General features: G+C 32.1%; 1 protein-coding gene and 1 long non-coding RNA gene across 2 annotated transcripts in view; one reads left to right on the top strand and one right to left on the bottom strand.

Annotated features, from left to right (window-relative positions):
* The window catches only part of LOC145277474 (uncharacterized), a 29948-nt gene extending 20012 nt beyond the window's left edge, over nt 1-9936 (bottom strand). Inside the window, exon 1 of the long non-coding RNA XR_013868144.1 lies at nt 9841-9936. This is a non-coding gene — a long non-coding RNA (uncharacterized LOC145277474). The remainder of the gene's footprint in view (nt 1-9840) is intronic.
* LOC145277473 (uncharacterized) overlaps nt 1-25388 on the top strand; it is a 730153-nt gene that overhangs the window by 684904 nt on the left and 19861 nt on the right. The window lies entirely within an intron of this gene.

Raw genomic sequence — 25388 nt, 5'->3', positions numbered from 1 at the left:
CTTTATCACTTGAATTAAAGTTAAATTTAAAAGTCAAGTATCATAGTTAAATTGCGCTCTAAAAAACACTCATTGCGAACGGACCCATGTTGTTTGAAATAATTTAGTGTTGATTTTATAGCTTGTACCTTTCTGCTTGTGCGGTAATAAATGCACTTGTGCTGTTAGGTTGTATAAAAGTGTTATTATTGGTTAAAATCGGACTTCTTTCTTTCATTTTTTTCGATTACCAATTTTCGATACTTATCAGTCGCATGACAATACAAAACCTACGTAACAACACTCCCAGACACATCAAGTATATTTGCGTAATGTTTAAAAAAAAAACGACCCAAACTTTGTGAGGTTATAATAAGAAAAAAAATCTCTCTTACACACATGCAAAGTTCCTTTTTATTCGCATATATATATATATATATATATATATATATATATATATATATATATATATAAATGAACGTGTCTTTGCGTCTGTGTGTCTGTATGTATGTGTGTCTGTCTGTGTACATTCCCCTACGCAATAACTCTTTTTTATATACAGGGTACTGAGATTTGGGAAAATCGATGTGATCGGGTTTCGGCCAGAAATTTGGTTGTTAAGGGGCCAATATTCAACGATTTTACCTACCAAACTCCTCCGACAATTTGGGGCCTAAAAACTTTAAATTTTAGATATAGGTTCCTTGGACGGGGATCCAACTTAATAACTTGATTTGAGCCAAAAACAATAAATGTTAAGGGGGCATTATAGGGGTCAAATTTAAAAAAAAAAAATTACCGTTTTTTTTTATTTTATTTTATTTTTTTTTGCTCAGCATACACCTCCAAACACCCGGGCAACGATGGGCACCCATGCTAGTATATCTATAAAAGTGAACGTGTCTGTATGTGTGTGCCTGTGTGTGTGTCTGTGTATATTTCTTTACGCAATAACTTTGTCAGAATCAAAACTTGATATAAAGGGTACTTAGATTTGGGAAATCTGCCTAATTCCTTTTCGGCCAGAAATTTTGCTATCAAGGAGTCAAAGTTCAACGATTTGACTTTTGAGAACTCTACCAAATTCCTCCGACAATTTTTGGTCTACGCACTTGAAATTTTAGATATAGGTTCCTTGGACATGGGTCTAACTTAATAACTGAATTTGAGCCCAAAACAATAAATGTTAAGGGGTCATAATAGGGGTCAAAGTTTTTATAAAATTGACCTCTGCGGTTTCCACCATATTACTCAGACACTTTCTGGTCTAAACATTTGAAATTTTACATAAAGGGTATTCAGAGATAGGGCAAGCCTTTTAATCGGTTTGGGTCGAAAATTTTTAGTTACCAATATATAAATGCATGTATGTTTGCGTGTGTTGTTAAAACCTTCGACAGAGTCGACGGATTTTACAAGATCAGTATCGTTTTGAAGTTCGACCTTTCAGACGACAAATATCGAAAAATTGGCTAAAAACATTAATATCTTCACCTTCAACTGAGCACTTTTCTACAGGGGTTCGCTTTTTTTGCCGATATTTTTGAAAGTCATCCTCTCCTTTCTATTGTGTAGCCTTAATTAAAACATACGTAACTTCCGGTTTGGCGGTGGTCGTAACCACAAAGACGACAGGTTTTTCCCTCCGTTCTTTTCGTCCTTCTTCCCGTTCTTCTAATACCACTTTTTTTTTCTCAACACACACATCCAAACACCAGGGCAACGCCAGGCTGAAATGCTAGTATTATATAAAATCTATCTATCTATCTATCTATCTATCTATCTATATATCTATCTATATATATATATATATATATATATATATATATAAAATTGAAAATATCTGTCTGTCTTTTCTCTATAGTAGTTAAGGAAGACTATCATACAGAAGGCATTACTTTACATATTCACATTTTTAATATATACATATGCACATAACCTTATGAAGAGTAGATAGGGCCCGAGCAAAGGCGGGCGAACTTCTAGTATATATATATATATATATATATATATATATATATATATATATATATATATATATATATATACTTGTTTATTATTATATAAACATGCTCACATCCCGCTGCTACAAATAGCCACTTGTTTCAATCAAACAACAGATATCATCAGGCAGCGACTTGACTATTCAAAAGTTCAATGAATAACCTTATTATTCATTGAACTTTTGAATAGTCAAGTCGCTGCCTGATGATATCTGTTGTTTGATTGAAACAAGTGGCTATTTGTAGCAGCGGGATGTGAGCATGTTTATATAACAATAAACAAGTATTATCAGCTCTTGTTATTGAGCACTATCGAACAACCTCGTTGAATTCATTAGTCCATTACTTTTGAATATAAAAAACCCGAGTATATATATATATATATATATATATATATATATATATATATATATATATATATATATATATATATATATATATATATATATATATATATATATATATATATATAGGGTTACATAATTTAATTTTATTAAATATTTGGATAATACTTGTCACAATTCCACCATAATCAATAATTAGGGTATTTTTTCTGTTTACTTTTGATTATTTTTTAATTTTAACTTATATATTGCTAAAGAAAAAAAAGCGTCACATGAATGGGAAACAAAGAAGAAACTAAGAGGAAACACATCGAACCTGTATTTTATCTCAAAAAGACGTATTTAAAAAGGAGACGAGGGGAAGCAGTAGATGAAAAGAAAAAAGAAACATACTGCTGAGCAATTTTTCGACCGAAATTTTTCACAGTAATCATCGGCAACGTGGGTAAAACTGGATTAAAAAACCTGGTCAAAAGACGAATAATTGTTGACAATGAGCAAAATAACCGACACACACACACACACACACAAAATAAAAAAACATAACACTATATATACGTGAGTGTGTGTGTGTGTGTGTGTGTGTGTGTGTGTGTGTGTGTGTGTGTGTGTGTGTGTGTGTGTGTGTGTGTGTAGCTCTGTGGAAACAATCACTTATGACACGTGCTTGTCGATTTTCCGCTTGAAACGAACAATACAACAAAGGCGTTGCCGAACATGTCCTAGCGGCCACTATTAAGCGCGATTGTCTATATTTCGCAATCAACGGTTTTTAACGAACGATTAAGGGGCCGGGTCGGAAGTGATGAATCTGTATTTTAAATATACAGACATTCGGCTGAAGTTGTATATCTTTCGTATTAAAAGCAGCGTAAAACGCGAACAGGGCATTTACACTTGTTTTGGATTATTTCGAAATTATGAATGAAAAATTATGACAAAAACAGCGAAAAAAAAAATAAAAGAGTAAAAAAGAAACTTGAGGAGGATGGCTGTGGAGGAGGATACAGTTTTTTCATTGGTACCGATCCGTAAGTTATTGTGTTCGTCTATTATTATTATTATTATTGTTATTATTATTATTATTATTATTATTATTATTATCATTTTATCATTATTATTATTATTATTATTATTATTATCATCATTTTATCATTATTATTATTATTGCTATTTTATTATTATTATTATTATTATTTTATCGATATTATTATCATTGTTATTTTATCATCATTATTATTATTATTATTATAGTATCATTATTATTATTATTGTTATTTTATAATCATTGTTATTATTATAATTATCATTGTTATTATTATAATTATCATTGTATTTATTATTATTATTATTATTATTATTATTATTATTATTATTTATTTAATTGTATTTTTTCAATTATTCACTGACTAGGGATTTTCACACAAGTCATAAAAACATTCTCTTTGAGAAACAATTGTGGTGTTTACCGGAGTCTCAGTTACAACAAGTCTCTCTGGATTACCAGTACTCTTCAGTTCTTTTGACATCATTTACAAATTAATTTGCGTTACTAAAACAACCCTCTAAATTAGTAACGGCCATTGGTCTTTACCCATTATTATTATTACTACTACTAGTAGTAGTAGTAGTAGTAGTAGTAGTAGTAGAAGTAGTTTAGTAGTAGTATACCTGCTGTTATTATTATTATTATTATTATTATTATTATTATTAAATTTTTATCATTATTTTTAATATGATTTTTATTAACAATATTATCATTAATGTGATTATTATCAACTCATTAGCAGTTTTCCCCAGATTACCAATACTCACCACGTCTACTGAAAATATTGCGAATTAGTTTGCGTTATCGCAACAGCCGTTTTTCATTTGTTTTTCGTTACATCAGCGGTGATTGGGTAATTGGAATGGGGATAGAGAACTTATAGATATGCACCTTCAATCTGCTAGGTTCCATGTAACGTTTCGTGTTTTTTCTCTGTAGTAGCTCGTTTGGCCCGCGCATGTTGTGCATGTATAAGTCATATATTTATTATTATTATTATTATTATTATTATTATTATTATTATTATTATTATTATTATTATTATTATTATTATTATTATCATTATTATTATTATTATTATTATTATTATTATTATTATCATTATCATTATTATTATTATTATTATTATTATTATTACTACTATTTTATCATTATTTTTTTTATATTATTATAATTTAGTTACAATGAGTTTTCACACAGGCTATCGTCCGAAATTTTTCTCCACGAATAATTGGTTGTTTTCCGTGGAATGTGAGTGACGACAACTTTACCTACGTTTCAAGTACTTTCCACTCTCTTTCAATCATCTTTCCAAATGATAATAAACCCGGTTACGAGTACTCACCATCTCGATCGATATTCTTTTCAAATTATTTCTGTTATCGCGACATCCATATCTCCACCTCCTTCGATACAATGAATCCACTGTGAAAAATTTCCCCCACTCTTTATCTATGCCTAAATCAAAACGTGGATTCCATGAACAAAGCTTCTTTCTTAGAACTGCACGCCTGTGGAACTCTGTTCTGCCTGCATGCTTCCCACCTGACTACAACTTGGATGTCTTCAAGTCCAACGTTAACAAATTCCTAATGAACCGCCCTCTTAAGCAAACACTTCGTTAAATCTCCACACTAACGTACTGTACTTACAATAACCCTTATCCCTGAGTGGCTTCCGGGCCTTGATAAGTGGTAACCACCGTGTAAAAAAAAACAAAATTTGCAAACGAATTTGCGTCATTGCAACAGCCTCTTCCCATTGATTTCTCGCTGGCAGTCGCCATTGGTTTATACTGGAATTTGAGTGGCACTAAGCCTCCCCAAGGTCACTGTTCTCTTCGTGCTTGTCTAGCCGAGGTCTGGCCAGCGCTCTTCCCTCGGTCTTTTAAATCTTCTTGATCCTTCTCGGCTCTTTGGTATCACTTTTCTATTGGGAGGAACGGTGATGAGACAATGGGGGGATTTATGATGGGGGTGTGGAACTGGTAGATATGCAGCTTCGGTGTTCTTCATTCCCTGTAACGCTTCTTCATTATATTGTCTTCTTGTATTATTCTCCGCATTCAAGGGGTTTCCCTTAATATTTGGAGTCTATAGGAAACGAATAGACATACAGACAAAATTCCTTATATATATATATATATATATATATATATATATATATATATATATATATATATATACTATAATTTAAATGTACTTCGTCTGTGTTTGTTTATGTGTGTTTGTAGGTTGTTCCCTGTGGACTCTAAAACGGCTAGGCCGATTTTTATGAAAGTTCACACGAAAGTACATCATGTGTTCTTAGGTATGTTTGGTATCGGAATGTCTGCAATAAGTATTGATATTCGATAATCAAAAAAATCCAATGAAAGGAGGAGTAGGCGATTTTGACCAAAGTTAACACCTTACAAAGCATAATATCACAAGTGCATTTGAGAAGTTTTATCACAACGCAATCTAGAATGTCCTATATTTAAGATAAACAATTCGTTTTTGATATGATAGCGGCGCGTTCGAAATGAATGTTTCTGTTTAAAGCACAATTTCACGATGATACTTTTTCATTTTAAACTAAAATTCAAGTCGTTATAATCACACAATCTGTTAGGCCAGGAATATAAAATCAACAGAATATTCTTTGATATGAGAGTGGTGCGTTCGAAATGAATAATTCTGTATAAAGCACAACTGATGTTACTCTTAAGCATTTCTTATAAAATGTAACTCCAGCCATTATTTATAACTTAAATATTTGTCTAAAATTAACAAAAGGTTCTCTACAGTGCAATGTAGACTAAAATAGGGAGGCGTATAAAAAAAATTCCTGATGCACCGCGATGGGTCCCCAACTAGAGTAGACTAGCAATCGATTAGATTGAAAATGGACGATTTCATCGATTTCAATAACAATAAAATATCATTGATCCTTATTCAATCACGGGCCACGTTTGGTCTTCCTGCTGGTATATATATATATATATATATATATATATATATATATATATATATATATATATATATATATATATATTCAAGCAAATATTATTAAATACAACGGAGACTTTTTTTCTTATAATTCTTTTTTTTAATTTTTCAATTTTTCGTATTGTCTTTTTTGTTTCAAAATCAAAAATATTAATAAAGGATCCATACATGTTGCTGTTACGAGCGCTTTCGATTCGTCCATGAATCATCATCAGGTGTTAAAAATACAGGATTGCGAAAATGAGGATTGAAAATGAAAACTAAAATATATATAGTCAGTGATGAGTTAAAATAAAAGTCGATTAAGAATAAAAGTCGATTAAAAATTCGAGTGTTAAAACCAGCAAGTTCGTAGACACCATGTACGAAGTCCGTCCAACACGGACTACGCAAGACATTTCAGAACGTTACTACTTTTTTGAAATGCAATGTCATTTATATTAGGTTGAAGAGTTCTAATGTACGACGCTTCAAGAATCTTTAATTTTTTTACATTATTTTCCCGTTGTATAATATATATATATACATATATATATATATATATATATATATATATATATATATATATATATATATATATATATATATATATGGGTGTATGTGTATGCGTGTGTTTCTGTTTCTGAATATTTTACTTATAATGACAAGTAACCACTTACATAGGCAATCTGTAAAGTCCACGTGAACTGCGGTATAAAGCTATCATTAAAAAAGAAAATTATATTGGACAGATAATTGCAAGAGACGAACATTTTTTAATTGCTAAAATGTTGTATTTTGGGGAAAAGTAAATAGATCTTATGATACTGTTTAAAAATAATTAATTTGACACTTTAATGCGTGTACACACACATATATACATACACAAACACACACACACACGCACGTATATATATATATATATATATATATATATATATATATATATATATATATATATATATATATATATATATTCTCCAAACCTTTGGCCTTGATGGAATAGAGACTAAATCTTGCTGCTATGGTTTCTAATAATCTAAAATAACAGCAAGAGAAGACTTTATTCTATATATTTCTCATATATTTTATCTCCCCATCGCGTCTTGTAATTTTCCAAGGTATTAGATCGCAATCATATGCAAATATATTTCCTTCCGCTGAATATTTTCCTTCCGCTGGTTATATAAGATATCCGGCAACGATTTTGTTTATATAAGATTCAAAAATTAAATCCAGTTGGTAAATTCAAGTAGTGAATGAAAATATATCCGAAGGCAAAATAAAGGAATGGTTTATCAAAGCGTAATAGTGATTCAAAAACCATATGCATCTCTGATGAGCATATTTATAAACCGCATAAGTGAAAATATTTATACTTAGTACGTCTGAAAAAAAATTCAAATTTAAAATCTATTCTACATTCTGAATTAAATTCAATGAGAAGAGACAATAGGGACTAGGGGTAGGAGAATAGTTTGTAGGGAGGAAGGAAGAAAGAAAGAAAAATCTTGTAGTAGTTGGCACGTGTCTAAGTTTAGATATGCATATTCAAACTGTATAGGTCAAGGTTTTCGTCGTTTACATAGCAAAATTAGTATAGACAAAATAGTGTCTTTCTTTTTCTTTCTTGTCACCCATCTTGTCACCCATCTGGTACTTGCCAGGCTAATATATATATATATATATATATATATATATATATGATAGCAACGTCTTGTCAGATGAGTGCCACTCCCTCAGACACTTAAAGTCCATGAGCCCAAAAATTACTTCCATCGCCACAGGACCATTTTAATAGACAAATACCTGAGGGAGTATCTATACACAGATTATATTACAGAGTCTTAGCTTTGTACGGCAGCTAAGTCTCTCTCTCGGTTCAAAATGTTGAGATCCAGCAACAAGCAAGAGCAAGATAGCCAGCAGCAAGTTAAACTGCAGACCAGCTTAATGCGGGTACTGGTCTCCCGTTTTATGTTTTTTTAAATCAGCGATTTGCTTCTCCTAGAAAGGTTGCCTTCACCACAGCTTATGGAAGCCCTCTCCTCCCCAACACAAACATACATACACACAAACACACACGGTGCTAGTTGGCCCTTGACCCCGAAAAAGGGTTCATTCGCCCTTTGAACGGTATTGTTTTTAATCCTTCAGGAAGATTAGCTACCCCCCGCACCAAACAAGTCAGTATGGTGGGGGAACCAGTTTAGTCGCCAGTTACCCGACCATGAGGCAGGTAGTACTAGGTTTCATGGTATCAATAGTATATGACATGACTATATATATATATATATATATATATATATATATATACATATATAGTAAGTTATAAAATATATATTGCGATTAAGCTACACTGAATATTCCGCGTTTCATCCACTCTAGGATTCTTCAGGAAAACACTTTGAAAAAGAGTTAAAAACATATTTAATCTGAAAAGGAAACACTTGATAAGTGGATAGTCCTTAATCCGCGGAGTTTCGAAAAAATACTTTCCTTCTCATCAGAGGGTAGGAATTAGCAAAATGCGGGATCGGATTTTGCATGCAAAAGTATTTGATGAAACAACAAGTAAGTCAAAGATCTTACTTGATAACAAAAAAGTGAAGCAAAGGGAATATGGTGAAGAAAAAGGTGATTACACGTGAATGGATAGTCTGGTGAAAGATAAATATTCCAATAACGGTAAAATACAAAAATATAACTTCAAGAAAGTTAATTGAATTTCAATTTGCACAAGTAAAATCCAAGGAAATCCCGTAATTGGATGATGGTCCGAAATAATCCATAGGAATATATATATATATATATATATATATATATATATATATATATATATATATATATATATATTCATAAAAATATATACATATATATATAATGAATAAATCTACCTTCTAAATTCAAAATTACATGATGTTAACCATCTTACAATTTACTCCTTTAAAATTCAAAATGGCGTAATGAAAGAAAACTGTAAGCTATTTGCAACATCTCTTCCAATTTGCCGATTTTTAAAATTATGTCCAAACGCATTTTATTTCCTTTTAATGGATTGATAGTTGCTAGTTCTTCTAATGAGTTAAGGGGAAAATAGATTCACTGATTGATGAAATAATTAAGTAATTGTTTTCTGCTACGAAACAGGTACTGTCAAGAAGTGTAAGTGTCAACTGAATTAAAGAAATAAACTGCAAGATAGTAAACATCATGAAATTTGGCATATAGACTTTCGTCATTTATTCATTAGATACTCTGTAATCACAATGGGAAGATTTGTTATATATAAAAGAGGAAATATAAGTGAGTAAAGGATATTTGCACATATATATATATATATATATATATATATATATATATATATATATATTAAGAGAGAGAAAAAGAGAGAGACAAAGAAAGAGAGAGAGAGGGATGGGGGTAAGGGGAAAGACAAAGAGAATCGGGTGGAAGTTTAAGGTGTGGTGTATTAGAAAACGAAGTTAAATACTCACCTATTTACAAACGAAGTGATTAAATATGCGATTTGTTAGTTCAGCTTATTCAAAAAGACTTCCCTTTGCTCTCAAGTAAAATGAAAACACTCCCAAATTTTGTGCGTTATCACGTGGGTATTCAGAGGCATATAAGGATGGGTTAATGAATTATGACACCAGAAAAAAAATTATATATGAATATAATACTGCCAACCCTTTCAATAAAAAACACACCTTTATCTATCTATCTATCTAGCTAGCTAGCTAGCTATCTATCTTTCTCTCTCTCTCTCTCTCTCTCTCTCTCTCTCTCTAAATATATATATATATATATATATATATATATATATAATGCTCTTATAGAAAAGCAACATTGCCTGTGTGTGCGTGTGTGTGAGAGAGACGGAAAGTTCCCTATGGACTCGGAAAATGTTTAGCCGATAATATGAATATAATACTGCCAACCCTTTCAATAAAAAAACACACCTTTATCTATCTATCTATCTATCTATCTATCTATCTATCTCTTTCTCTCACTGTCACTCTCACTCTCACACTCTCTCCCTCTCTCTCTCTTTATATATATATATATATATATATATATATATGTGTGTGTGTGTGTGTGTTTGTGTGTGTATAATAGTCTTATAGAAAAGCAACATTGCCTGTGTGTGCGTGTGTGTGAAAGAGAGAGTTTCCTATGGACTCGGAAAATGTTTTGTCGATATTTTTTTTTTAATTTCACACGTAGGTATTTTCTGTGTCTAGGGATGCTCTTACATTGATTTTGTAACGGAATGCGTCCAATAAGTATCGAAGAGAACGAGAAAATTCGATTAAAGCGAGAAATTCGATTTTACCAAAGTTAATACTTTTATGCAACCTAACATCACAAGTGCATTTTATGAGTTTATCACTGCACAAGCTAAAAGATCCAGCCTATAAAATCAACAGTAGGTTTTTTTATAAGACACGTTTGAAATGAATTTATTTCTAGAGCATGGTTGAACCCTTATACTTTACTTTTGTGCGTTTACTTTTAATCAAGTGATTTTGTAAAAATAATTTCAATAAGATCAACAGTTAGTTCTTTAATAAGAAAAAGGTACAATCGAAATTGATGTTTCTACTTAGAGCACAATTGAACCATAATACTCGACTTTTGTATTTTCAAATTTGAATGGAGCAATTATGTACTAACAATTTTATCAAATGAACAGCATATCCTTTATAGTCTAATGTAGACTACAATGTATTTTGGACTAAGTCACAGCAGCGAGACATGTAAAGCTTCCTCCCGGTACGCTGCGGGGGTGGGTCCATAACTAGACCAGGCAATCAATCGATTTTATTAAAAGTATGGGAGAATGGAACAGTTGTTGATCCTTATTCAATCGACGGCAACATCAGGTCTCCATGCTATATATATATATATATATATATATATATATATATATATATATATATATATATATATATATATATATATATAAGTTAAAAGTGTATTCTGTTGTAAAATATGCCAGGTAAAGAATTAAATGTGTTCCTTAATGTTTCAGTGCATAAATAAAGGTGCTAGGATGATATGACCTATAACTTCTATAGTTTGGAAGGCGACTTGAGATTTTGAACTATTTTCATTGTATTTTCCAGATGATTTTAAACATTGTATTTTGATATAACAATTCACACATAAACATGCGCGCACACACACACATACACACACAAACACGCACACACACAGACATATATATATATATATATATTTATATATATATATATATATATATATATATATATGTGTGCAAGCTGTTCGGTCGGCGTTACCCGGTCGTACAATACGCTTAAACATATTTTAATTTATAAAGATTGCACGTGTATTATTATAGAATCAAACTTCTATTGATTAGTATATATTACGAGGAATAATTTGCCCAGTTACAAAAAATAAATAAATAAAAATAATAATAAGTTCGTTAATCAAATGGCGTCAACTGATATTTTGGCTGGAAAAGTTACTTTTGATTAATGTTTTATTATTTCACCTGGCCGGTGTTACGTAAAATATTCCCCTGTACAAAACTTTTTATCTTTAAGAGGGAAAAACTATTTTGCAGATCGGATTTTTCAATTTTCGAAAATAGTTTGCTGAGATTTTATTATTTCCAGTGCTGTCAACTGAAATTAAAAAAAAAAAACAATGGCTGGATCAATTAAAAGAAATCTCCATAAAATCGTTAGATTTTAAACTTTTGCCGTCTGAAAGTTTTACAAACCGCTAATGTTATATTTTGAACGATTCGCTTATTATACTTAAGATGATGAATGTTCTTTTGTTGTTCATGTTATAAAGGATAAGAGTCTTAAGTATTCATGGAAGTAAGAGATCTTTGAGGTTAATGTGTGTGATCATGTTGTGAGATATGGAGACATTAACAGGTGTATATAAAGAGAGAGTGAGAGTTTATAAATGAGAGAGATTGCATATAAATACATTTTGAGAAGGTGTTTTCATATCTAGAAAGACAGACCGATAGGTTGGCATTTATGCCGATGGATTGACATGTTGGCATTTATGCTTTGGCAGTTCGTATGAACGGGAGTGTTTATATAACATAAATAGAACGACACATATTCTTTCTAAACATATATATTTTAGATGATGAATTTCGGACAGTTCTTATAAATTTACAATACCTTTTTCATGTAATGATGGACACAGGAGACGGCAGTTATAAAAACATGATGAGCATTTATTCTTCCACTTAACCGGTTAGTGGCTTTGCGTTCAGGAATTCAAAGGTTCACATTCTAATGTTTCAAAAGTGACCGTATCGCTTCTAGACGTTCGACTCCCATGTCTGGACCCAGACTATCGTCTGACTTTGACTCTCTGCTTCCCTTCTTCTGACTGCTCACTCTAACTAACTAACTAACTCTCACTTCCTATATTGAGAAATCCATGCATGTCCGGCCAACGTGACCACAATTCACGTGCCATCAACATGCACGACCCGCACGTTTCCGAACATTCTGATTTCCCATTTTTCCTTTGTTGTTTATTTATTATTTATTTCATCAGAATCACCAATTTACTGGACATTCCATTTAAACCTATTGTTCTTTAAAACTTATCTCCGGGGTTCGATTCCCGTGTTCTCTCATTTTATTTTCATTTTAACTAAATCTCTCTATTTTTATACTTACATGAAAAGGGGACAGCCCTTATCATGTAACACTAATTCGAAACAAAAACACAAATTTCAAAAAAGAAAAACACTATATTTTAACTTCCTATATAAAAATATCATGAATATAGAAATATCCCGCATTTCTTGTTTTATATATTTTTAATTATATTAAAACTGTTGGTTCCTTAGAAAGTTGTCAAATTTTATTAGTTAGTTCTATTTGATTTTTTGAGATTGTATATTTTGTTTTACAAGAAATAAATCATAATATCAAACAGTGCTTAATATAATAAACATTAACTTGAAATTAAATTAAACAAATGTAAAATCGCTATAATAGCGTACGTAAATATTTAAAATTGCTGAATAAATTCTCCTCGGATATCTGTAAAAATTAATATGTGCAAAAAGGAAAAAATTAAAAACACAAAACAGGCACTACATTTTTATGTGAATTAATTGATAGATTTTAGAACCATTCTAATGGGGAGTTGGGGGAGGGGAGATAAAATGGCACGAATGTAAAAACCTTTGAGAATATACACTAAAGGAAAATATTAAGTAGTTTGTCAATTTAGAAAATAGGTTATACCCATATTTAAAAACATAAGGTGTCTTGGTTATCTCTCTTCAAAAAATGAGGTTCTTCGTTTTTATACAATTACGTCTGGATATTCCGAAAAAAAATATATTAGATATTAAAGTAGGGGATCATTTTTTCATATAAATGTTTATTAAAATAATCCCTCATTTCTAGAAATTCCAACGTTTTGGGACCGACAACTAATCTTTAATATCTGTCTAATCCTAAGTGTGACTTGCAATATCATAAAACGACACGAAATAACCTTAAAAAGTAAAACATGCAGAATTTATCTCTCATAGCAAAAAAAAAATAATACTTCACAGTCTTAAATCTTAAACCGGTAAAAAGTATTGCCAATATTTACAATTAATTGTGCCTGATTATTCGCAATCGAGTATATTTTTGTCTGCTCCTAATATTTAAAAAAAATACGATTTAAATATTTGCCAATTTTACAATATCTTTTATTTTCGGTTTATTTTTATTTTTTTTTATTTTCCAAATAAGATTAACCTTAAAGTACAGCATCTGTTCAGATACCATACATTATCTTTTCTACTTTTGGTCAGTGAAGTAGAAAGCCTATAAGATTGATGATTAAAAAAAATTGCCCCAATCCCGAATGACTCTTTTTGTGGGTAGCGGGATTTTCAATATATTAAACAATGACCTTGTGTCTAACTTTACTATCGGAGAAAAGCAAGTAATTTTTTTCCACGTGTAGAAAAACTTTGATTCTGCGTTTAATGTTTGCTCAAAAATAGACGCAATAAACTTCGCTTAATTTATGCTGCGCTTAAAAAAGTTGGTTCACGCTAACAATGGAATAATTGACGTTGAAAAAGTTAGTAAAAATAAATGAAAGCATTTTTTTACGCGGCAGTCACCACTTATAAAGGCCCGGAAGCCACTCAGGGATAAGGGTTATTGCAAGTACGGTACGTTAGTGTAGAGATTTAATGAAGTGTTCACTTAAGGGGGCGGTTCATCAGGAATTTTTTTACGTTGGACTTGAAGACATCCAGGTTGTAGTCAGGTGGGAAGCAGGCAAACAGAACAGAGTCCCACATGCGTGCAGTTCTAAGAAAGAAGCTTTGTTCATGGAATCCGCGTTTTGATTTAGGCACAGATATAGAGTGGGGAAAATTTTTCACAGTGGATTCAGCTAGACGGGTGTTTTTCGTGATAGATTGGCGAGGGGGGACCAGAGATTGGAGTTCAGAGGAGCACTTGCCATGGAAATAACGATAAAACAAGGATAGGCTCGCAACGTCTCTTCTGTGGGAGAGAGGTTGCAGGGTAGAGAAAAGGGCATCCCCCACTAAGCCACGAAGTCTATTTTGTACTCTGTAAAGGCAGGATAAGCTATTTTTAGCAGCTCCTGCCCACATATGGCAGCAGTATTCCATCCTTGGACGTACTTGGCAATCTGAGTGAGGTCATAAGCAATGGCAAAATCATGACAAAACCTCCCCTCATCGTCTGTCTTATTTGAATGGGTCAGCCATTCCACGTTATGGACGTTGAAGTCATTACAGATGTGGATGTTAGCGGAGGGGTGAATGTTTGCTCTGTATTAAGTGTAGAATAGTTAACAGTTGAGAAATTGTAAGCAATAAAATATCCACAAACAGCTTATACCAAACGCAGTAAAATTCAAGTATCTTTTATACGTGCTGAATTAGTGTTTATGTTCTTATTTCATTTCTCTTAGTTGTCTTTACAGCATATAACTCATCGCTTGTCGCTTAACCGTTGGAGACTTCATTATTGAAAAATTGTATAAAAAAAGCTATGCCTACCACTAACTTTAAATTAGGGAGTGCAACTCGGACTTAAAGTTAGAGGTAGAATAAGTTATTTGTTTACAACTTTTCAGGAATTCAGCATTCGCATCCGTTAATCAATAAGTGGCCATTTGTTTATTTTTTAATTCAGTCTGCAAAAACCACTTTGAACAGCATATTTTGAAATCAGAAAATAGCTTAGCATTTCCTCAAATATTACGGCTTTTTGATGTTCTACTAAACGTACTTTAAGTGGATGACGTGCCTCACCTTTGACATTACTTAGGACTTCTAGAATTTTATGCCTGATTTAATAAAGGGTTCCGACTGAAATTCCGTGTAAATTCGTTACTTCGACAAAACACACCTGAAGAAGATCAGAGGTTACATCAGTCGAAACGTTGTGCAAACAGTACTCCGATAAATCCAAAAAATATTAAAAAGTTGTCACAAACTTTTAATAGTTTATTTTTACGCTACTTTTCGGGTCTGCTAATTGAGCGAATGGAGGTATTCTATTTTCTTCTTTTATTATTTGAATAACTATTACTTTCAACCGAAAAAACAACGATTAGAAATTATATTATGCGCATGAATCAATTAAACGTATTTATGTAAGCATGAGTATGATTTGCATATAAATTGGTGAGTTCGTGCTTTTTTTAAGATAATGTAATTTTTCCCTAACAATCACGTATTTTTTTTAAATTTCTTTACATGGAAGTTACTACTTAGTAAGGCCCGAAGGTTACTCAAGATTAAAGCTTAATGAGTGAAAGAGATAACAGCGTATTAGTGATTAAAATGGAGTAGAAATGGATTATTTAGGAGGGCGGTTCAACAAGAACTTGTTTACATTGGACTTCAAGACGACATTATTTTAGTCAGCTGGGAAGCAGGCCAGCTGAACAGAGTTCTATGAAAGGCGGAAGTTCATTGAAAGAAGCCAAATCCGTTCAAGCCGTGTGCAAACAATAAAACTTCCGTCTTTCAAATTTCTATTTTTATTTTAAAGGTTTTAATGTTTATGTTCATATCGTTTTAACTTGAACAAATCGTGTGGAGTTAATCTTATTATTTGTTATATTTTTAATTTTTCTATTATTTCGCGCTGTCTTTTGTTCTGCAGACAAAAATAAACTTCTGCTTTATATTTATTACTTTTCAGGTATACAATGAATTAATTATCTTTAGGTGAATACTAGATATATATATATATATATATATATATATATATATATATATATATATATATATATATAATAAATTCCACAGCCAAACAACGTCGCAGCCCACAAGAGCCACGATAGTCAAAGAACCGGAAGTCCAAGACTCGAGTTTCGCCCTCATTTGGGCTCATCAGTTAGACACATCCGAACTCAGGATTCGAAACTCGAGTCTTGGACGTTGGTTCTTTGACTGTCATGGCTCTTGCGGGCTGCGACGTTGTTTGGCTGTGGAATTTATTATATACAATCTCTCACATTCTGAAAATCATATATATATATATATATATTAATATATATATCTACTTCTCTTTATATAAATCGAGAGATATGTTTAATCATTTTTATTGTTGTTCTTTATGTGTGTATCGCACTTACAAATTCTCTGATTTGAAAACTAAAATACTATTTTCTGAAGAGGATCAGTCTTTATAATAAATCGTATAAGTTAAAATAATATTTCACTCAAAGAGCTGGAAATAAACATAATATATTTGGGTATGCTCTTTATGCAAATACTTTATTTTAAATATATTTTGTAATGCCCCCATCTCTCTCCTGTGGGCATTTCATATTGTATATATATATATATATATATATATATATATATATATATATATATATATATATATATATATATATATATATATCAAAGATTCAAGGCTAAAACACTAAAAAGGAGCAAAATGGTTCGTGATTTTCTTTTTGCAGACGATGCTGCACTCGTGGCCACTTCATTTGAAGAAGCACAAGAATTAGTTGACAAGTTTTCTAATGCCGCAAAAGCATTTGGTTTGACGATTAGTATTAAAAAGACAGAAGTTATCTACCAACCAAAGCCCACCCCGTTGCAGCAAGGTGGTGTGAATATTCCGAGACCAGAATATGTGGAACCGCCTCAGAAAATCTTAGTGAATAGACAGTCTCTAAAGAATGTTAAATCCTTTGCATATCTCGGAAGTAAGGTGAATTCGTCAGCATCACTTGATGATGAGATATTGAGCAGAATTTCAAAGGCGACTGATGCATTCGGCAAACTGCGGTCAAGAGTATGGAATGAAAGAGGTTTGACTCTAAAGACCAAAATCTCAGTTTATCGTGCAGTGATTGTTTCGATACTCCTGTATGGATCGGAAGCCTGGACCCCATACCGTAGGCAGATTGAGCAACTGGATACATTCCATAAGCGTTGCCTTCGCAGTATATGTGGATTAACGTGGAAAGACAAGGCCCCTAACTCGGGATTGTTTGCTAGATGCGACATTTAAGTATTGAGGCCTTCCTGATGAAGTTTCGGCTTCGGTGGGCTGGTCACTTTGTTCGCATGGATGAAAACCGTCTTCCTAAGCAACTAGCATACAGTCAACTGAAAGAGGGTAATCGAAATGTGGGTGGTCCATTTCTGAGGTACAGGGATAAGCTGAAAGACAATCTTAAGCATGCAGACCTGAACCCAAAAACCTTTGAAGAAGATGCTGCGGATAGAAAATTGTGGAGGGAAAAATGTTTTGCGGGCATTAACACACACATTGACACACGGCTATCGAATCAGACAAATCTTCGTAGAGCAAGAGTAGGAACAGCACCTTCCCAGCCTGTATCCTGTGAGTCGTGCGGCTTGGTTTGTGAGAGCAGAGCTGGCCTCGTGTCACCCATGCGGCACAAGCATTGAAGGCAGAGTGAAACAGAGCGAATTTTTGGCCCGCATGCGTCGAACACGACGGGAGAGTCCATTATATATATATATATACATATATATATATGTATATATATATATATATATATATATATATATATATATATATATATATGTATCCAATAGTATGTTTGGGCATAATTTTTTCTCTTATGCATGTTTCATTCAACAATTGAGATAATTATTATTTGTTTCTCTTGCGATCCATCTTTTTCATTTGGTGGAACAATGTTTGAACGTTCTGTCTAAATCGTCTAAAAGAAAATAAAATGAAAAATGATGTCGCTTTTGGGCCATATCTGAAACTAAAATATATATTCTTGGCTTCATGACTACGATCAAAGAGTAGCATCTGTTCGTCCCTTAGATGGTATTTATGATATCGTATGGTTTCCGTTCGCGCCCGGCGTACATACAATTGAAATATGCCACAGACTCCTATAAGGATATTGGAGATAAACCGTAATAACCAGATACATTAACCAAATTACCTAGATCAATAATTTTACAGTTTTAACAAAAGGGCTACAATAATATCACGGGACTCCAGTCTGAACGTCCACAGAATGCTCAGCAGCAATATATTACATATAAAAGATGGCATTGTTGGATTTCCACAAGTCCCGCTAGTATTTATATGATATAAGAAGATAAAACGAAACGAAAATGAGAATGGCGAAAGAATAAAAATATAAATAAAAAATAACAAGTTAGAGAGAACGATACCGAGTGGAGAGCCCCTAGACTGAGGTGACTGCTCATGTGATACAAGTATGATGCGTTCATCAGGTCACATTGTATTAAAGCACTTGTAAAACAGACATAGGAATGCAACATTGCGGTGATGGGACAGACATTGGAGCTTGTCAGATAGTGCGGGACCTATTAAATTTTTTTGGACTTTATTCAAAAGTGAACTGCCAGTGAGAGTTGCTACAGTCCAGATGTGACAACATGGCCGAATTGTGGCTTTTTAAAGTAAAGGATATTCTCTGGTGGGAATGATTTTTTAGGACCGTAAAAGGGAGCTCACCTTCTTTATATGTGTATGTCTTTCTCTATATCCGTTGATCGGGAATTACTCCTTCAATCCAGCTCTGACATCCAGATCATCTTGATATAACTTTTTGTTCTGATTGTTTTTAGCCATAAAGAAAGGTGTTGCGATGTACATACTGTCCAGTTTATTTAGTACAATAAAAAAATTATAAACATGGGTTTCGCAATACAAAATCTATATATATATATATATATATATATATATATATATATATATATAAAAGTGAGAATATGTGTGTATGAGGACACTTTTCAACCTATATAGTCAACGTATCTTCGATATATACATGAAATTTAATATATAGGGTATTCAAATGTGTAAAACTTTTTTAATCAGTCTTCATCCGGAAAAAGGGCTGCTAAGTGGTCAATATTGAAAAAATATTATTGGGGGGGGTCATTCAGTTTTTATCTGTTTGTTAACTGTTTCACGATTGCACATGCGCGAATCGTTCACGTTATGTCAAGAATAAGTAGGTTTGAAAACACTTTCTTAAGAACGTGTCAAACTGGCTTAATGGTTATCGTACTTGACACACTGCCATTTGGTTTTGGTTTCGATCTCAGCTCGAGTACGTTATTTTTTTTTACTTACAAGAAGTCAACTGTTTAGAAAAAACATAATACTCGCATGCACATGTTTCAGTTCTATTCTTTTTTTTATACGCCAAAATTTTTAAAGAGACTTCACGTTACGTTTAATACCGGGAAACGCCGGGTACATCTAGTTCTACAATAAAACTGTCCCGTATGACATTCATGAGTTAGTAATTTAACCATCAATGAATAATCACGAATAAGTTAAATGCATTTTCTCTTTTACGCTGCACACACAATATTTTTTTCTTTTGGAGCAGATATTTTAGGTTTTACATAAACATTGGTAAAAACACTTTACGATTTTATTTCAGACAGAACTGAACAAATAACCGTACGGTTGTTGCCGATATACAGTGTATGATATACTGTGTATGATATACTGTGCCCGGTTGTCAATATTCGCGATATAGTATATGGTTTCACTATTCGAGATATGTCTGTCTCTAGCATAAATAAAACAATTTTTATTCGTGATGTATTTTTTCTATTTTACAAGCACTTTAAAGCATCTATCTTTTTTTCTATTTTGTGACAATTAATATTTTTAAATATTTTTGTGGCATTTTAAAACTACAGACAACATAATGAAAAAACTGGTCAAACAACAAATGTATAACAAATAAATGCATTTTATTTTAAGCCTTTTATTCGATTCGAAAAATAAGTAGTGTCGAGTGTTACGTTAGAGAACGAAAAATAACGGACATGTGCGAGTCACATATTTTAACGATCGATAATCGATTAATATTAAAAAATAAAACAAAATATTAATAGGAATCGAAACAATAAATTTCGCATTTATTGAATTGATTTCTAATATTTTGTTGTTTGCGAGTTTTGATTAATTAACGAGACTTCATAGATAACCGTCTCATATCGGCCATTTTCTCGTCGTTTACACTTAGCAACTCGGCATTACTTGTGTTTCGGATTAAATAAACGTTTTAAAATAAGTTAAAACACAAAAAGACCATGGTAGATAGAAGAGTAACTTATCTTGCCTTTGGTAACAGTTGTTTTTACATAATTTTCTCTTTATTATTTTTTCGGTTTGTTGTCTATAGTATTAATAAATATCAAGGTTTTTGTTTTAATAACTCGTTTTCTGGTGTGTAAAGACTTTATAATAGCACAGCATATACAATATAATGAAATAACATAAATTTCAAGCTGATAACATATGTTTACAGCCACTAGTATTACTACTTCTACTACTATTAATACTGCTACGCCTACTACTATTATTACTACTACTACTACTACTACTACTACTACTACGGCTACTTTGTTATTACTAATATTGCTACAATTAGATTATATTTTTGAATGTAGGTGCTATGTGGGATGTATGTGCTTATAAAATAAGTATGCTAACACATTCATAAAATAAAATAGGTTGTCCGACAAAGTTGACTTCATTCATGGTGATAGGTGGAGGTGTTAGCTTTTAATTCATTTCACATTTCTACAAGTTTGCCTTCTTTCATTTTGTTCAACATCGTAAAATGTCGCCATTGGAAAATCGCTTGTTATTCATCTCCGTTAAAGCGTAGTAAGCGTGTAGGCAACTTGAATAAGTAAACAGGCCTCATTTAAACAGATGAGTCTTTATCCGTCTATGTGTCCATCTATCTATTTTTATAACACACACACACACATATACATATATATATATATATTTATATACATACGTATATATGTATGTATATATGTATATATATGTATATATGTATGATTCATATATATATATATATATATATATATATATATATATATATATATTATATATATATATACAAGTTAGAAAAACATTTCATCCAAGGCATGAAAATTGTTAAACAAAATGTTTTTACTATAGGCTTTAAAAATAAAGGTACAAGATTCAATCTGAAATTTATTTATCTTCAAAGTGCTCTTTTATAAATTTTACAAAGTAAGGTATAAAAATTGAATTTAAATTGAATCCAAAAATTACCTTGGATTTATTTTATGTAATGTACATTCTGTTGCACTTAAAAAAAAATCATTGAAAATTTTATATCCATATCATTAATTGCTAGATGAAAAATAATGTTTTTAAATTGCAACAAAATGTACATTACATAAAATAAATCCAAGGTAATTTTTTTATTCACTTTAAATCCATTTTTTTATATCTTACGTTGTAAAATTTGTAAAAGTGCACTTTGAAGATAACGGTTTCTTGTCATTATTGAAGTAAACAACCTTAGTCTTGGCAGTTTTGAATGTTATTATCTACCTTTGTCCCTACTCAACAAGATATGTGTGCATTTGTTTTACCCTCGTGCCTGTTATAGAGCGTGGTGTCATCAACAAATATACCCATCTCAGAGACAATTTTATCAGAGAGGTCATTTATGAATATTAGTAATATTAAACGTCCAAAGATCGACCCCTGAGGTACACCCGCATTTATATCATATTGTTTAGATCTACGAGCGTCGATGACAACTTGAATTCTTTTCTTATATAAGAAGGATTTACTTGTGCTAAGTATTCATCCGGTGATACCATATGATCTGATTTTTCCGAGAAGACTCTTGTACCAGACCCTGTCAAAAGCCTTAAATATATCTAGGGTAGCTGGTCTACCCTCTTCTGCTTTGTCCAGTATATGGTATATATGTTCGGAGATTACAGTTAGGATATCTGCTGTAGAACGAGCTTTCCTTAATCCATATTATTAGTCAGTCCAAAATTTAGTAATGGTAAGGTGATGGACTAAAGCTTTATTAATTATGGACCCAAACATCTTGGCGAAAAGAGGGAGAAAGTTAATGGGGCGATAATTTAATAGGTCGGTTCTTTCGCCAGAATCCTTGTAAACTGGAAACACAGAAGCAGTTTTTCAGCAGTCAGGAGTACAAGATTCGTAAAGGCATTTGTTGTAAAAATTGGAGAGGACTCGAGCAACCTCACTGCAGCATTTTTGTTTTTATAGTACAGCTGGGATGAGATCGGGTCCACGTGATTTTGAGGTGTCTAGGTTCCTTATGATATCATGCACCTTGTGATGTCTAGATCATCTAGTTTGGTTTCTGTCCGCAAAAAGATAATCAGGGAGGGGGTTGTTTGCTGGGTCCAATGTCGAGTTTGAGACAAACCGACTTGCAAGCAGGTTAGCCTTCTCGATTGCTGTGCAAACAATCTCATGATTGTTGGATAATAGAGGAATTATTGATTTCCCATTATCACTGTTGTAGATTTTCCAAAAATCTCGAGTTCTTAATTTCTACGCTTCGATGCGTTTTCTGATAGTTTCTGTGTATTCTAAGCTGTCGCTATTTCTTTTTTACAATAATTTCTAGCTTTAATAAACTTTTGTCTATTTCTACTAGATTTATGTCGTCTGAGTTTGCGGTATTCATGCTACCTGTCAGCAGCGGCAGCTGCACAACTAGAAGTAAGCCATTGGGGAGAGTGGGGTTTGCAATAGAATTTCCGCGTGGGAGCATGTTTCAATTACCGCTTTGAAGCATTCAGTGGTCTCATTTGTGCACTGTTCTCTTCAGGAAGAGAAAAGCTATATCCCCATTGAACATCTCTGATGAAATCCCTGATGGCTTTCCAGTCAGCCTTCTTATAATATCTTGTCGTTTTGAGTAATGTCTCTTCAGCTTTGGGTAAAAAGTTTAGGGCAATTTCTGCCATTATCGCAACGTGATCGGCATTTCAGAGTATGCTATAGGGATTCGTTACACAATCATCAGTAACTGTGGTCAGAAATAGATCTAGAAGTGATGTTTGTTGATTTTGCTGGTCTGAGAAACGTGTTGGAAACGTAACCGGCTGTGATAGGGAATGAGATATAGAAAAGCGATGTATTATGCTACTAGTTGCGTTTGTGTAAGAAAAGAATCCAAGCCAATTACTGTAGTAGACATTAAAGTAACCAAATACAAATGTACTTGCGCGTTAGTATCAAGGAAAAGTTTGCTGTATATATAATGTCAGAGTTTTAGTTGATTAGAGTACAGTCTATATGTACCTAACGGTTACGTCTAAAACACACACGCACACACACACTATCGAAGATATAAAATGCAGGAATATTATTTAGGGAGTAGGATAGTTTCGGACATCTGGGGCTCTCTATTATGTAGGGATGGGATTTTGCTGCTTGTCAGGTTTGTCGGAAGTGTTTACATCGAGGGGGTACGAGGGCTTGTAGTTCGTCGGAGCACCTACCATTAAAATACTTGTTAAACAGGCAAAGGGTTGCAATATTTAATCGATGGAACATATTAGGTTGCCGACGCTCTTTGGAACCCTGCTAGTAGCAGATGCACCAACCCAAATGTGAAACAATACTGCATTCTTGGGCGAATGATGATCTTGTAGAAGTACAGAATACTCTCAGGTGTAAGTAACTTTCTAGCAAAATTAGCGACGGTACAATGAACGTAAAACCGAGGAGTTTTACAGGGAAATTATGCATAAATATTTAATAATATTACCTCAGATTCGTGTACTGCTGGGCTTCGTGAATATTATGGATAGAATTAACACAAGCGAGTGACAAGGCCTGTAAAGTCAAAAATGACGTCACGTATAATAGTCAAAGCAAGCCTGATTCGTCAAGCAGTCAGACTGTTTGGGGAAACATACGGAACACAAAATTCAGATGTACCAAAAAAAACAAACACCATTTATAATTAAATTTAACTTTAATTAAAATTGAGTAACAAAAAAAAAGCAAGAAGTAATTCCACAAGTAGAGCCTCTGCATTAAAAGGTAACCATTACGTTTTTAATGGATGCAAAGAGTAAAATTCCTTTATTATTATATTTTGTGAATAATGTGAAAACAGTTTTTACATATTTATTCAAATAAAAATAAACAGAAAAACGAAGCCATGGCCATTATGTGGATAAAGTATATATATATATATATATATATATATATATATATATATATATATATATATATGTATATATATATATATATATATGTACTATATATATATGTATATATATATTATACATGAGAATATGCAATGTATATATATATATATGATATATGTATATATATATATATATATATATATATATTATATACTATATATCGATACTGTATATGTATATTGTATATATATGTATATATATATACTGTGTAAGTATATATATATATAATTTATATATATTTATATATGTGTGTGTACTATCAATAATATATATACTATATGTATACTATATATATATATATATATATATATATGTAAATGATAAAATAAAAAACCAAATGAAACAAATCAAATCCAAACAAAACAATTTAGCACAAGCATGCAATATAACTAACTAACGAAGAAATATTACCTTTTAAATCAAACTTGGATAAAAAAAAATCATTTTTTTTTTAATTTTCTCTCAAGATATTGGAAAATACGCACAACTTTAAAA

The sequence above is a fragment of the Euprymna scolopes genome, chromosome 6, assembly GCF_053919585.1.
Source record: "Euprymna scolopes isolate OS-2025 chromosome 6, ASM5391958v1, whole genome shotgun sequence".
Taxonomy (NCBI): Eukaryota; Metazoa; Mollusca; class Cephalopoda; order Sepiida; family Sepiolidae; genus Euprymna; species Euprymna scolopes.
This window is presented reverse-complemented; position numbering and strand designations above follow the sequence as displayed.